General features: G+C 26.8%; 1 long non-coding RNA gene across 1 annotated transcript; it reads right to left on the bottom strand.

Moving 5' to 3' along the window:
* Nucleotides 1-6017: 6017 nt before the first annotated feature.
* LOC149055716 (uncharacterized) lies at nucleotides 6018-9430 on the bottom strand. The gene is made up of 2 exons (XR_016191808.1): nucleotides 9348-9430; nucleotides 6018-6440 (listed from the first exon to the last, which is right to left on the bottom strand). It is a non-coding gene; the product is annotated as an uncharacterized LOC149055716 (long non-coding RNA).
* Nucleotides 9431-11998: the final 2568 nt, after the last annotated feature.

Here is an 11998-nt window from a genome sequence, read left to right as displayed (position 1 = left end):
TTATTAATGTTTAACGCAAACTTTTTAAACATATTGATTTTAATAGGCGATACAATAAATTGTACAGCTTTTACAAATTATTATTTTTTACATTAATATATTATGTTTTCCTAAAGCATTGGAAACAATGTTCTAAATTATTTACAAATCATAAAAATTACATACGGTTTAATAGTGTACTTCCATATTAAATTAAAGTACGAAATTTAACATTTATAGCATTTGAAATTATTTCTTAAAAATTTGTTTCTAAATTAATACTTGAACAAGACATATTGTTTAAATTCATCAATCTAATTAAAAAAAAAATTTTAAGATAATTTTATAATTGTCTATACTCGATGATTAATTTTCTTCTGCGCAAATCAATAAAATCCTTGAAAACAATACATAGCTATCACTATCATTTTTAAGCACAATACTTACAAGCTTTAATGTACTATATTATAATTATGTATCAGTAAATTATCGATTTGTAAATACCCATTGTAATTGCCCATTTAGCTTAATTCATAAATGTAGATTCTGAGCGGAGCGATGAATGTATTGATTTTACCATGATGTCATCACGTTTTGGGGCAGTAAAAGTGCTTCAATTTTTGACTTCAGTACCTCGTTCAATCAGAAAGTGAATCTAGTTGGTACTTTGGGTGGGTCAAAAATAAAAAATTCTTAATACTTCTCTAAATAATCGAGAAAAACAAACTAAAAATTAAGGGAAAAACGGGGAATTTTACGCACACTCATTTTTCGACAAAATCGATTTTGGTTTTTGATGTAATTTAAAAAAAAAATAACCATAGATACATGAAATTTTCACCGAATGTTTATATAAGTATATTCTATCTACCATGCAATTTTCAAAAATTTTCAACTTAAGTTGAACTATTCATAGGCATTTGAAATTTTCGATCAATATTAGTTTTTTTTAAATCAATATCGATAAAAAATTATTTGTTCGGTAGAAAAGCTTGAAAATTTAATACAAGGCTTCTAACACATTTTAACAATAGCAGTTAAAAAATATTAAAAATACGTAGGCACGATTTTTTTTTTTATAAGCATTTAAAGTTCAAATTTTGACTAAATACGTAAAAATTACGGCAATGTTCAAATTATCTTAGATAGAAATTCATAAAAGTTTTTCTTTTTAATTCTAAGATTTGAAAATTTAATACAAGGCTCTTAACATATTGTTACAATAGCAGTTAAAGTAAAAAGTAAAAATAAAAGAAATATATAGTCACAATTTTTTTTTATAAGCATTCAAAGTTTGAATTTTGACAACATATAATGTAAAAATCATGAAAATTCACAAATTATTTTAAGCTTGAAATTCATAACTAATTTTGCTTTTATATCTAAGATTTGAAAATGTAATACAAGGCTCATAATATATTTTTACAATAGAAATTGAAAAATAAAATAAATGCGTAGTTCCAATTTTTTTTTACAAGCATTCAAAGTTTGAATTTTGACAACATATGTAAAAATCACGAAAATTCGCAAATTATTTCAAACTAGAAATTCATGAAAAATTTTCTTTTTAAATCTAAGATTTGAAAATTTTTAATAATCTATAATATATCCTAGACAGATAAACAGATAAACCGTTTTCACTTAGAATCGTTTTTCGTATACAATGATATAATAATATCTTTGGATTCAAATTTAATTCCATCCATTACAGTAACCCACTTGGGCCACTTATTGTAACCTACTGTACAGCAGAGCGACATCCACGACTTACCCGCCTTTTTTTTCGTTGAGCACGTATTGTTAGAGCTTATTAATTAATAATTTCCCATAAAATATAGTTTGCCTGATGCTCAAAAATAATAAATTGCATCTGGTAATATGCAAATATAAATTGAAGAGGTTATATTTTAGTTTTCTTCGACCGTCAAATACCAATAAACATTAAAAATATTTAAGTTCTTTTCTTATGTAATGAAATAAAATTACATAAATATTGTATGTTTGTTCTGTTCTTTCAGTGATTGTTAACAATATTGAATCACTTTCGTCAATCGTCATTACTCAGTGCAAATGATTATCGCATAGGTACATTAAATTGAAGTATGTTGTTGTACCAAAAAAATGTAATTTATATTTTTTTATACAATTTGATATTTTAATTTAGAATTTATTATTAAAATATGTTTATTATTTTATTTAAAAACAAAAAAAAATTTAAATTGAGTTGATGCTGCTATGATGTTGATACGCATATGTTTTGAGGCAATTTTATTCATTCTAAACATAGATACTATATTATATATCAATAAAAACGTCAAATTTTTATAGTATATTGAACAAATATGCATTAAAACCCATAAAAATGACCCAATGACGCTAAAAAAAGCTCTTAAAATAAAAAAAAACACCAAATATGCAAAATAAAATATTATTAGTTTTGAAAACTCATTACATAAAATAAATTATATATTTGGAAAGCATTGCCTATGATCAGCCAAAAAAAGATGCACTTTGCGTTGAAATACGGGCCCTAGTTATTAATTTGCAATATAAACACAATTTTTGATTCATTATATAATATACTTTCACGTCAGTGATAATAATGTCATTTGCATTGCGAACCCGATGAAAATAAAGGTCAATTTTTTTATGAACGTCGGTGGTGGTGGTAGCGTTGCAACTGATGACAGGCGCACTTCGACGAGAACAAAGGTCGTCTCGTAACTTTCGACATTTCATAAAAGCGAATCACACAGAAGAGGCTTTTATTTCCTTGGAAATGTCATCAAACCACCAAAACACACTCTCGGATATTATTTTTGAGTAGGTAATCTAATTCATTTTTAATACTTATTTTATGCCTGTCTAATTCAAATATTTAAAATTAGGTCAGATTTGCTGCACTAAAAATTTACGAAATTATGAAAAACGAATATTTTAGATAAATTTTTAAATATATTCATCAATAAATAAATAATCAACAACTATCGTAAACTATTTTTATAATATTGACTAAATAAATTACAAAAACTAGGTACATAATAAATAAAATTTAAAATTTAAATAAAACACATATTTAGTTTTATCCTTTTTTGAGTTACTATTACAAACATTTTTTAATCAAACTTGCATAATATCTATTACGTGATAAAAGCCTAAAATATTACAATATTATACAAAACTATGCTCGCATTACTGTAAAACACATTTGCTAACTATTTCAGCAATAAATCTGAATAATAAAAACAAAATTACAAAATATGCAACAACTCCATTACCCCGATGGCCTGATTATAATATATTTATATTCTAGTACAGCAATTACTATGCATAGTCGACGACCTCATGTGGTTTATATCGCAAGGAAAACAATATAATAGCGTATAATATGTTTTCCGTCATAATATTATAGTATGATAAACACGATCACCAACCTACTAAAAAACGTTGTTAAACGTAGTATTTCTGAAAATAAAACGATAATTATATTTATTTATAATATACTAGGTACCGAAAAAAACACATTAATCGTAAACTGCAGTGTATAAAAAGTGTCAGTAAAATTAATTTTTCATAAACATTTAAAAATTTGAATAATAAATGCACATTAATAAAATGGTGATGTGTATTAAAAGTTTTAAGAGTTGAGGAGTGCCCATCTATGGTGATGGAATAAATTCATTTTTTTTTTTTTTTTTGAAAATGTGCCAATAATAAACAAGCTGGTAAGTATTTTTTAACAATATAAATAAACATAATGATTATATCATTACTCAATACTAAGGCTAGAATTTTGTAGCATTTGCATTTTCTTTCATAGTAATCCAGGTCGTAGCTAATTAAAAACAAAATTCAATTCATACATATCACGGAATTCAAATATATAATTTTATTTTTGCATGTTTTTTTAGTTTTCCTATAATATTCGTAAATAAATGCATTTTTAGTACTTGTGTGTCAGTTTATTACCGCATATTAGACCTTTTAAAAATATTTGCGTACATATTTATACTGCAAATAATTGATTTATTTTAACTAGATTACTACAAATTTCATGATTTCGTAATGAAATATTATCGCCATATCGGAAAATGTTACTGAAAATAGATTCTTAGCTATTTTCAAAATGATTAGAGATTGGGTAGTAGTGGTTACGTAATAGGTACGTTGACTGTCTAGACTTCATACGCAATGAGAACGATATTTATTAAATTGTGTTTAGTAGTTTTAAGAATTAATTTATCTGAACATTCCATATAAAAATGTGTTCATTGATAAATTATTATTTGATATTAAAAAAATGTTTTTCAGCTAAACTTTTACATTATCAAGTCATTTTTAATTGCATTTTCCTTGGTTAAAATGCAGTTTATTCATTATTGTAGCATTATTGGCAATTTTTTAATGCCGTTATTATATAGGTTATCATGCAGTGCATCATTTTCTTAACCCTATCATTCCAATCGAAACCTAAATTATTATGGAATGTGCTTTGGCGAACAAATAATATTGTTTTATTTTATTTTTTTCCAAGAAAGAGAGAGAGAGAGAACAGTGATGCAATCAACGTATGATTTATACACCATTGCTATATAATATTAATGTTGTTACTGAAAATCCAAAATTTCCAACGCATAACGCTGAATATTTAATGACGTAGGTAATTACTCGTACATAAGTAATATAAATATAGATACCACGCACGGTGTTAGTAAACATTACATTAATACACTATATATAGGTATATTTCAGAACTGTTATTTGTACCGTTTAATTTGTACGATTAAAGTTAATACTTTTTCAAATGCTTACAGCTGCATTTTTTTTATGTGCGTATCATAATAGTTAGTGTATTTCATAGTATGTATACTTACTGTTTATTCATACACACAAACGTAAATATCGTACGTTGTCTTCTGTCCAAAAGTCGATTTATTTATATTGATGTTACGCGAGCTGTATTTGTATAATTTTAAATATTGACAATTTGCCTCGTGATAGTTATTACCAGTTATAAACATGATTGCGGTCTGAGTACTTTAGTCTATCGAGGGAAAGTTGCTAATTTAACTTTTCTCGGAAAACTGTTGCAGCATATTATGATAATATTGACTCTCTCGTACTACTTTCTTTGATTAACTTCAAAGTCCCTTTCATACTTCTACAGTTCGTCACTTATATTATTATCCATTTGATAAAACTTAATTCAATGCCAATTATTTAGAGCTCTCCATCCAATTAGGAATAATTAAGATGGTGGCGTGTATGGGAATCATTAATAATCCGTCGTGTTTTTAGTATTTGTATTTGTTATTACTTTTGCATATTAATCAGAATTATAGACTTCTATAAAATTATTATTAATATGATTAAACAGTAATTTAAAAAGATCATTTTTGTAAATAACAAGTAGCGCTGTGTCTATACGTCCATGTGATTGGGCTACCCGTGTCCCACATTTTCATATAGAATGGAATAATAAAAAATATGCAGATGTAGTAGGTATACGTAATCCTATAACCCAATCATCTATTGTTGATGGGAAACCGTTTTTCGGCTTAACGACGCAAGCAACACGCACATGCACTTAACGTATCTGACAAATTCATGCGCAGAAAGCAGACACTGTTTTGTCCCTTTTAAATAAAGAATAATTTTCGATGTTTCACATCTGCCACCCGTGACTGTTGATTTTTTTTTACATCACATAAGACGTTCGTTTTGCTGTGTTGTGTGTAAGAAATGCTTTGTACCTATACCTAAATTCAATGTGAAAAAATGTCCTTCTTCGTTTATCGTTCAAACGACAAAAATGTAATCCATTACTATGCAGCGACGAAACGGGAATTGGAAATGTGTCTATACTGCAAGTATTGAATGCCTTAGAAAAGTTGTGAGTAGATACAAAATTAAATGGTAAATACTACCTACCCAGAAACCACGCATACAATATGTTATACCTATCAAATGTTGAACAAGCCGTTTTGTTGTCTATTAGTGTGTGCAGCAATGGATATCGCTGTTAAATATTTTAAGTATGCAACTATTCAAAATTATATAATATTTCAATAATTTTAAATTTAAATTTTAAAAATATTTATATTTTATAAATTGAGTCAATATTGACTGCCGGCTGCGGCCCAAGTGAGGAAAAATACACTTTTGGAAGTCACGGTGCAGTCGAAGGTATCTGGAGTTGAAGTTGACCAAGTTAACGAATGTGGCACAAATGCAGAAGATCCAGTGCCAGACCGGTTTAGACAGTGAGACGATAGATAGTTCGGTTACGTTGATAACACTAAATCAGTGTAATCTGTCACAAATGAACGATGACCAAAGGCCAGTTTTCTGGATGCGGCACCGTGTTTGGAGTTGACCGACGACAACCACTGATCGGTTCAACGACATGTTCAACGTGGACTACTGTGCGAAACAACGCCGAGAGAGCCTCTGAACTATCCCTGAAAGAATTGAAAAACTTTTATTTTGCTGAACTTATAGATTCAGTATATAGATACTTTATTTTAATGGCCAATGGGTATATTGTTTTAAATTACAATACAGTTTACAGTTTTACACTAGGTTTGTTAATAATTTGTGAAGTATATATTTTTTCAATATTACGGATACTATACATATAATATGAAGTATATGAATTGTACAATAAGATTTTAGTTCTAGTTTGATTAAGTACATATAATATAATATAAAATGTTTTAAAACAGAAATACATATTTTTAGATTCTAAAAACGAAGTGATGAATATGTTGATTTTACAATGATGTGTTTTTTTTGTTTTTTTTTTTTTTGAGTCTTTGTACAGCATAACTAGTCGAAATAATGCTTCAATTTCAAACTTTGGGGAAGGTTTCCGATGTAAAAATGAATATCCTTGGTGCATTATAGAGGTCAAAAGCAAACATTTTCCAACAGTTTTAAAAAAAATCGAGAAACACAAAAAAACAAAATGACAGAAAAACGGGAATTTTTACGCAAAACCAGTTTTCGACCAAATCGATTTTTTTATATGGTTGTAATTCAAAAACTGATCACTGTAAATACTTGAAATTTTCACCAAATGTTTATGTTAATGTTATATCTATATACAGTTTAATTTTCACAAATTTTGACTCTTTTTGAGTTATTATTATATATTTGAACTTCAAATGCTAATTTAAAAAATCGTGCCTATGTTTTTTTATAATTAATTAATCACTATAAGAATAACTTATGAGGAACTTTGTATTAAATTTTCAAGTATTTTGATAGGGCAAAAAAAATTTTATCCACACTTCAAGAAAAAATTTTCAGACAAATTGAAAATTTCAGTCGTCTATAAATATCTCAAAAAAAGTCAAAATATTTTGAAAATTAAATCATGTAAATAAAATGCCAATCTAAATAACTGATAAAATTTTCAAGTATATACGATTTATACTTTTTGAATAATCACAAATTTTTAAAATCGTTTGAGGATAAATCGTTATCGTTACGCTATTTCGTAAAAATTTAAAATTCAAACGCACTTAAAGTTTTTCCTATAATGATGTTTCGAGTTTTCTCTATAGCTACTTGAAGGAAAACTAATAGAAAACTCAATGTTGTATTTTTAATCCTTAGTTATAAACACAAAATGATTTTATGATTTTTCAACTTCAAAATTACTTGCACATTTTCGCGTTTTCGACAGATTTCGTAAAAATTTGAACTATAAACGCTTATAAGAAAAAATTGTGACTAACGATTTTTAATTTTTTTTAGCTAAAATAATAAAAACTCATAAGGAACCTTGTATTAAATTTTCAAGTTTTTTTGGTCGTTCAGTATTTTTTTACCAGCACTTCAAAAAAAAATTCTCAAAAAAGTTAAAATTTCAGTGGTCTATAAATAACTCAAAAAGAGTCAAAAATTTGTGAACTTTAAACTGTATATAGATAACACTTACATAAACATTTGGTGAAAATTTCAAGTATTTACAGTGATTAGTTTTTGAATTACAACCATATAAAAAAATTGATTTGGTCGAAAACTGGTTTTGCTTAAAAATACCCGTTTTTCTGTCATTTTTTTTGTTTTTCTCGATTTTTTTGAAAACTGTTGGAAAATGTTTACTTTTGACCTTTATAATGCACCAAGGATATTAACTTTTACATCGGAAACCTTCCCCAAAGTTTGAAATTAAAGCATTATTTCGACTAGTTATGCTGTACACAGACTCAAAAAAAAAAAAAAACAAAAAAAACACACATCATTGTAAAATCAATACATTCATCACTTCGTTCAGAATCTAAAATACCAATAACTAATAAGAATAAACCACCAGCTCCTCTCAGTCCACTCGCCATTCGCCAACAAACTTTATTAATTATAACTACTGCAAGTTATAAATATTTAATTTATTATTATTCATTGCCTATGGAAAAAGTATCATACCATCACAATTGAGTATTGAGATATATAGTCATAACTCATAATTGTATTAATATTTTCTACAAACCTAATATAAAAAATAAAATTTAACAAAATCATGTTTTCAGAATAACATTTATAAAAAATCATCTCATTTTCATCTAGATAAAATTGATTTTATCTGTATCTATATCTAGATATATTTTGAGTTCATATACGAGTATCTTATCTATATCTAAATACAAAAAAATTATCTAAGCACAACACTGCCTATAATACGCAGCAAAGGTGGGCAAGTTAATGGAAAAAAATTAACTTTGGCAAGTTAATTTAATTCAATAAAATTGCCTTCAGTTAGTTAAGTTAAAAGTTAGTAAAAAAAAAATTAACTAGATAAGTTAAAAGTTAAGATAGAAAATAAAATAAACTTAACTCGGTTAAAAAAAAGTTAATTATTTTTTCAAGTCACAATAATCATAAGTAATTACTAATTAGTAATTACCTTAGTATTTTAATTTATACACTATACAAATATTTGCCAAGACGCTTATCAGTACCTATTATAATATTATTACTATTTACTAGTGAAGATTAAAATTTAATCTGATTATTATGAATTGATGATAGGTATTATACCATCAGAAAAATAAATTACAAAAATCGAAAGAATAAGTTTTCTGTTGGTTCCTCGTGATATATAAAAAAAAATTAAAATTAACTTAACTTAACTGCACCATAATGATAATAGTAGTATGTAAATAAATAATCAAATTAAAATAATAACCAATATTTTAATTATTAGTATATTAGTAAAAATCATTAAAAATAATGGTATGTAAATGAATAATACAATACGCAATGTCATAAGTCAAAAATATTTTTAAAAAAACCAAAAAAATCTTACTAAGAAAATTAAAAATTATGAAAAAAATATTTAAAATAATTTTATGTATAAAAACCTTAACGATAAACCGCTTTAATGTCCCTCAATTCATTGCATGATGATATGCACTAATACACGGTTAGGTTACCGATCTACGGCTGTTCAGTTACTAACAAACTTATTAAATACACTACCAGACTGTGGTATATCAGTGATTTTGTCTTTTAGTATAAATATAGGCGTAAAATACAAAACTATATCGTAGGTATACAATATATTACAGCAAATTATATTTGGGTCAATTTTATCTTTAAATGCTTTTTTTATCGCTGTACAGATATGCGGTCTACATACATGTTTGTAGACCGCGTCCTGTCGGTAGACCGCATACCCGAGCAGCACCCAATACGAAAGCAAGCATGACAATGATTCTTAATAATTTTTTATTGAAAATAATCGTAATTTAATTTTTTTTTTTATAATTTTGTTAAAAACACGACGATTTGATAATTATTTAAGTTAGAAATGTATAAAAAAATCAATTCTTACGTAAGCTATGAAAATAAAATTCAAAATTCTCCTATATTTTTCATACATTAAAAAAAATTTCAGAAATTTAGGTTATTTTATTACGAACGTTTGAAGTTAGACATAGGATATTAAACGGACGTCTATGCTGCTATAATTGCGCGAGGATTAGAGAAGTGTTTGATACTTGGTCAACAGGAAAAAAATTAAATTATGATTATTTCCAATAATAAGCGGGTAATTGGGTAACATTTTGATGTACATTAAGTGTCTAGGGATCAAAGAATCACTATAATGGATGTGTTAAATTTGAATTAAGGATCATTGTACCCGAAAAACGATTCTGAGCGAATACGGTCTTCTTTGGACGAAGGTTGATTAGCTGAAGGTCGAGCTTATCGAGGTGCAACAGGAAATGGCCCGGTTGCAATCGGATATTGAAAACCATAATATTGAATGTTGTTTCTCTTTCTAACGATGATCGAAATAGTTCAATTGTTGTCGTAATAAACCATTCCCGGAGATTTTTTAACCAAGATATCCACCAACATTTCTTTTGCCTTCTATTTTCGTTTGAATTTGAAGTTGCATCAATCTTTTGTTATTCTTCATTATGTGACCCAGGTATTCTTGTTTTTTTGTTTTTTTTTTTTTTTTTTTATTACTTTAAAGCCTCAACAACTAAGGTTATTAGCTTACATATTTTAAAATATTACTTATATATACAGGTACAATTTACAATACATTTTACAATATTACAATAAAATTATTCTTGGTAGGTATGTGTAATTAAAGTAGGGGAATATCTAGGAAAACATATGAAATTATATGAGGTTATAAAGTTTGGTTATTTTTAGGAAAGTTGGAATATTAATAGAATTTTCATAGTCCGGTCCGAGTGCTTCGTAGAGGTGTTCTGGAATGTTTAAGGAGGTTCTGGTATCTGTAAAATTTCGGCAGTGTAGAAGGACGTGTTTGATAGTTAGAGCTTCTCCGCAGGTTGTACATTGGGCAGGATCGTCGTGTCTCATGAGAAAGCTGTGTGTAAGCCACGTATGCCCGTTCTTTGTTTTTATAGTCCTCAGTATTTCCTTTTACTTCTGCATTATTTGTAGTACATACACGTTGAATACTCAATCTGCCCATGAAATATTGACTTCATTCCATCACCACTTTCATTAAGAATCTTTCCTCAGTATGCAAGGCAGCATGTTGAAGGTATTGTCAATTATAATGTGAGTTACATCCCCTCACATCAAGAATACATTTTTTCCACTGGAATTAGGTACTTTCCTGTGACTTTCCACCAGTATGAGTTCCATGCCCCTGGTGCGCTAAACCCGTAGCACTATGTGCCCGCCTGAGAGAAATGTTCTGATCAAATACGGTCTGCCAGCATATAATATTACCAAGTAAATTGTATAATATTATTGTAAAAAAAAGTAATTTATTTTACTATTAGATGTTAATACTTCAGTAGATCAAATTAATCCAAAAAAAAAAAAAAAATTGCATTTGAAAATGACATTGGGTGTATAGTGTATACAATATAAAAATTTAGTCTAAAGATTAAAGACTTAAGCACCGACAAAGAATATTTTTAAATTGCAACAAATCAAGTAAAATCGCTATTGTTAGTTTTATTATAACATGTAATTTTCGTATAAATTTAAATGAATTATCTATGAGAATATATATTTAGAATTTAAAATTCTTAGCTATAAAAATTTAAAATATTATCATTTTTTAACTGAAAAATAGTAAATTTTCAATCAATTCAACCAACGAAAAAAATTCTATTGACATTCAGAAACATTTTTCAGTATTCTCATAGATAATTCATATTTCATTCTGTAACAAAAAATCTAAAAAATATAAAAACATTGTTATTTTTAAAGACATTTCATATTCAAATTTAGACAAAAATTACATATTATAATAAAACCAACAATAACGATTTTACTTGATTTGTTGCAATTTAAAAATATTCTTTGTCGATGCTTAAAACTTTTAATCTTTAGACTAAATTTTTGTATTGTATACACTATACACACAATGACATCTTCAAATGCAATTTTTTTTTTGTAAATTAATTTAATCTACTGAAGTATTAATATCTATCCTAATAGGTAGTAAAATAAAATACTTTTTTTCACAATAATATTATACAATTTACTTGGTAATATTATATGCTGACAG

This window comes from Diuraphis noxia, unplaced genomic scaffold (genome assembly GCF_037042655.1).
Source record: "Diuraphis noxia isolate RWA-SAM2 unplaced genomic scaffold, SU_Dnox_SAM2 contig0004, whole genome shotgun sequence".
NCBI classification, from domain to species: Eukaryota; Metazoa; Arthropoda; class Insecta; order Hemiptera; family Aphididae; genus Diuraphis; species Diuraphis noxia.
Note: the sequence above shows the minus strand (reverse complement) of the source record. Positions and strands in the feature narration are given on the sequence as shown.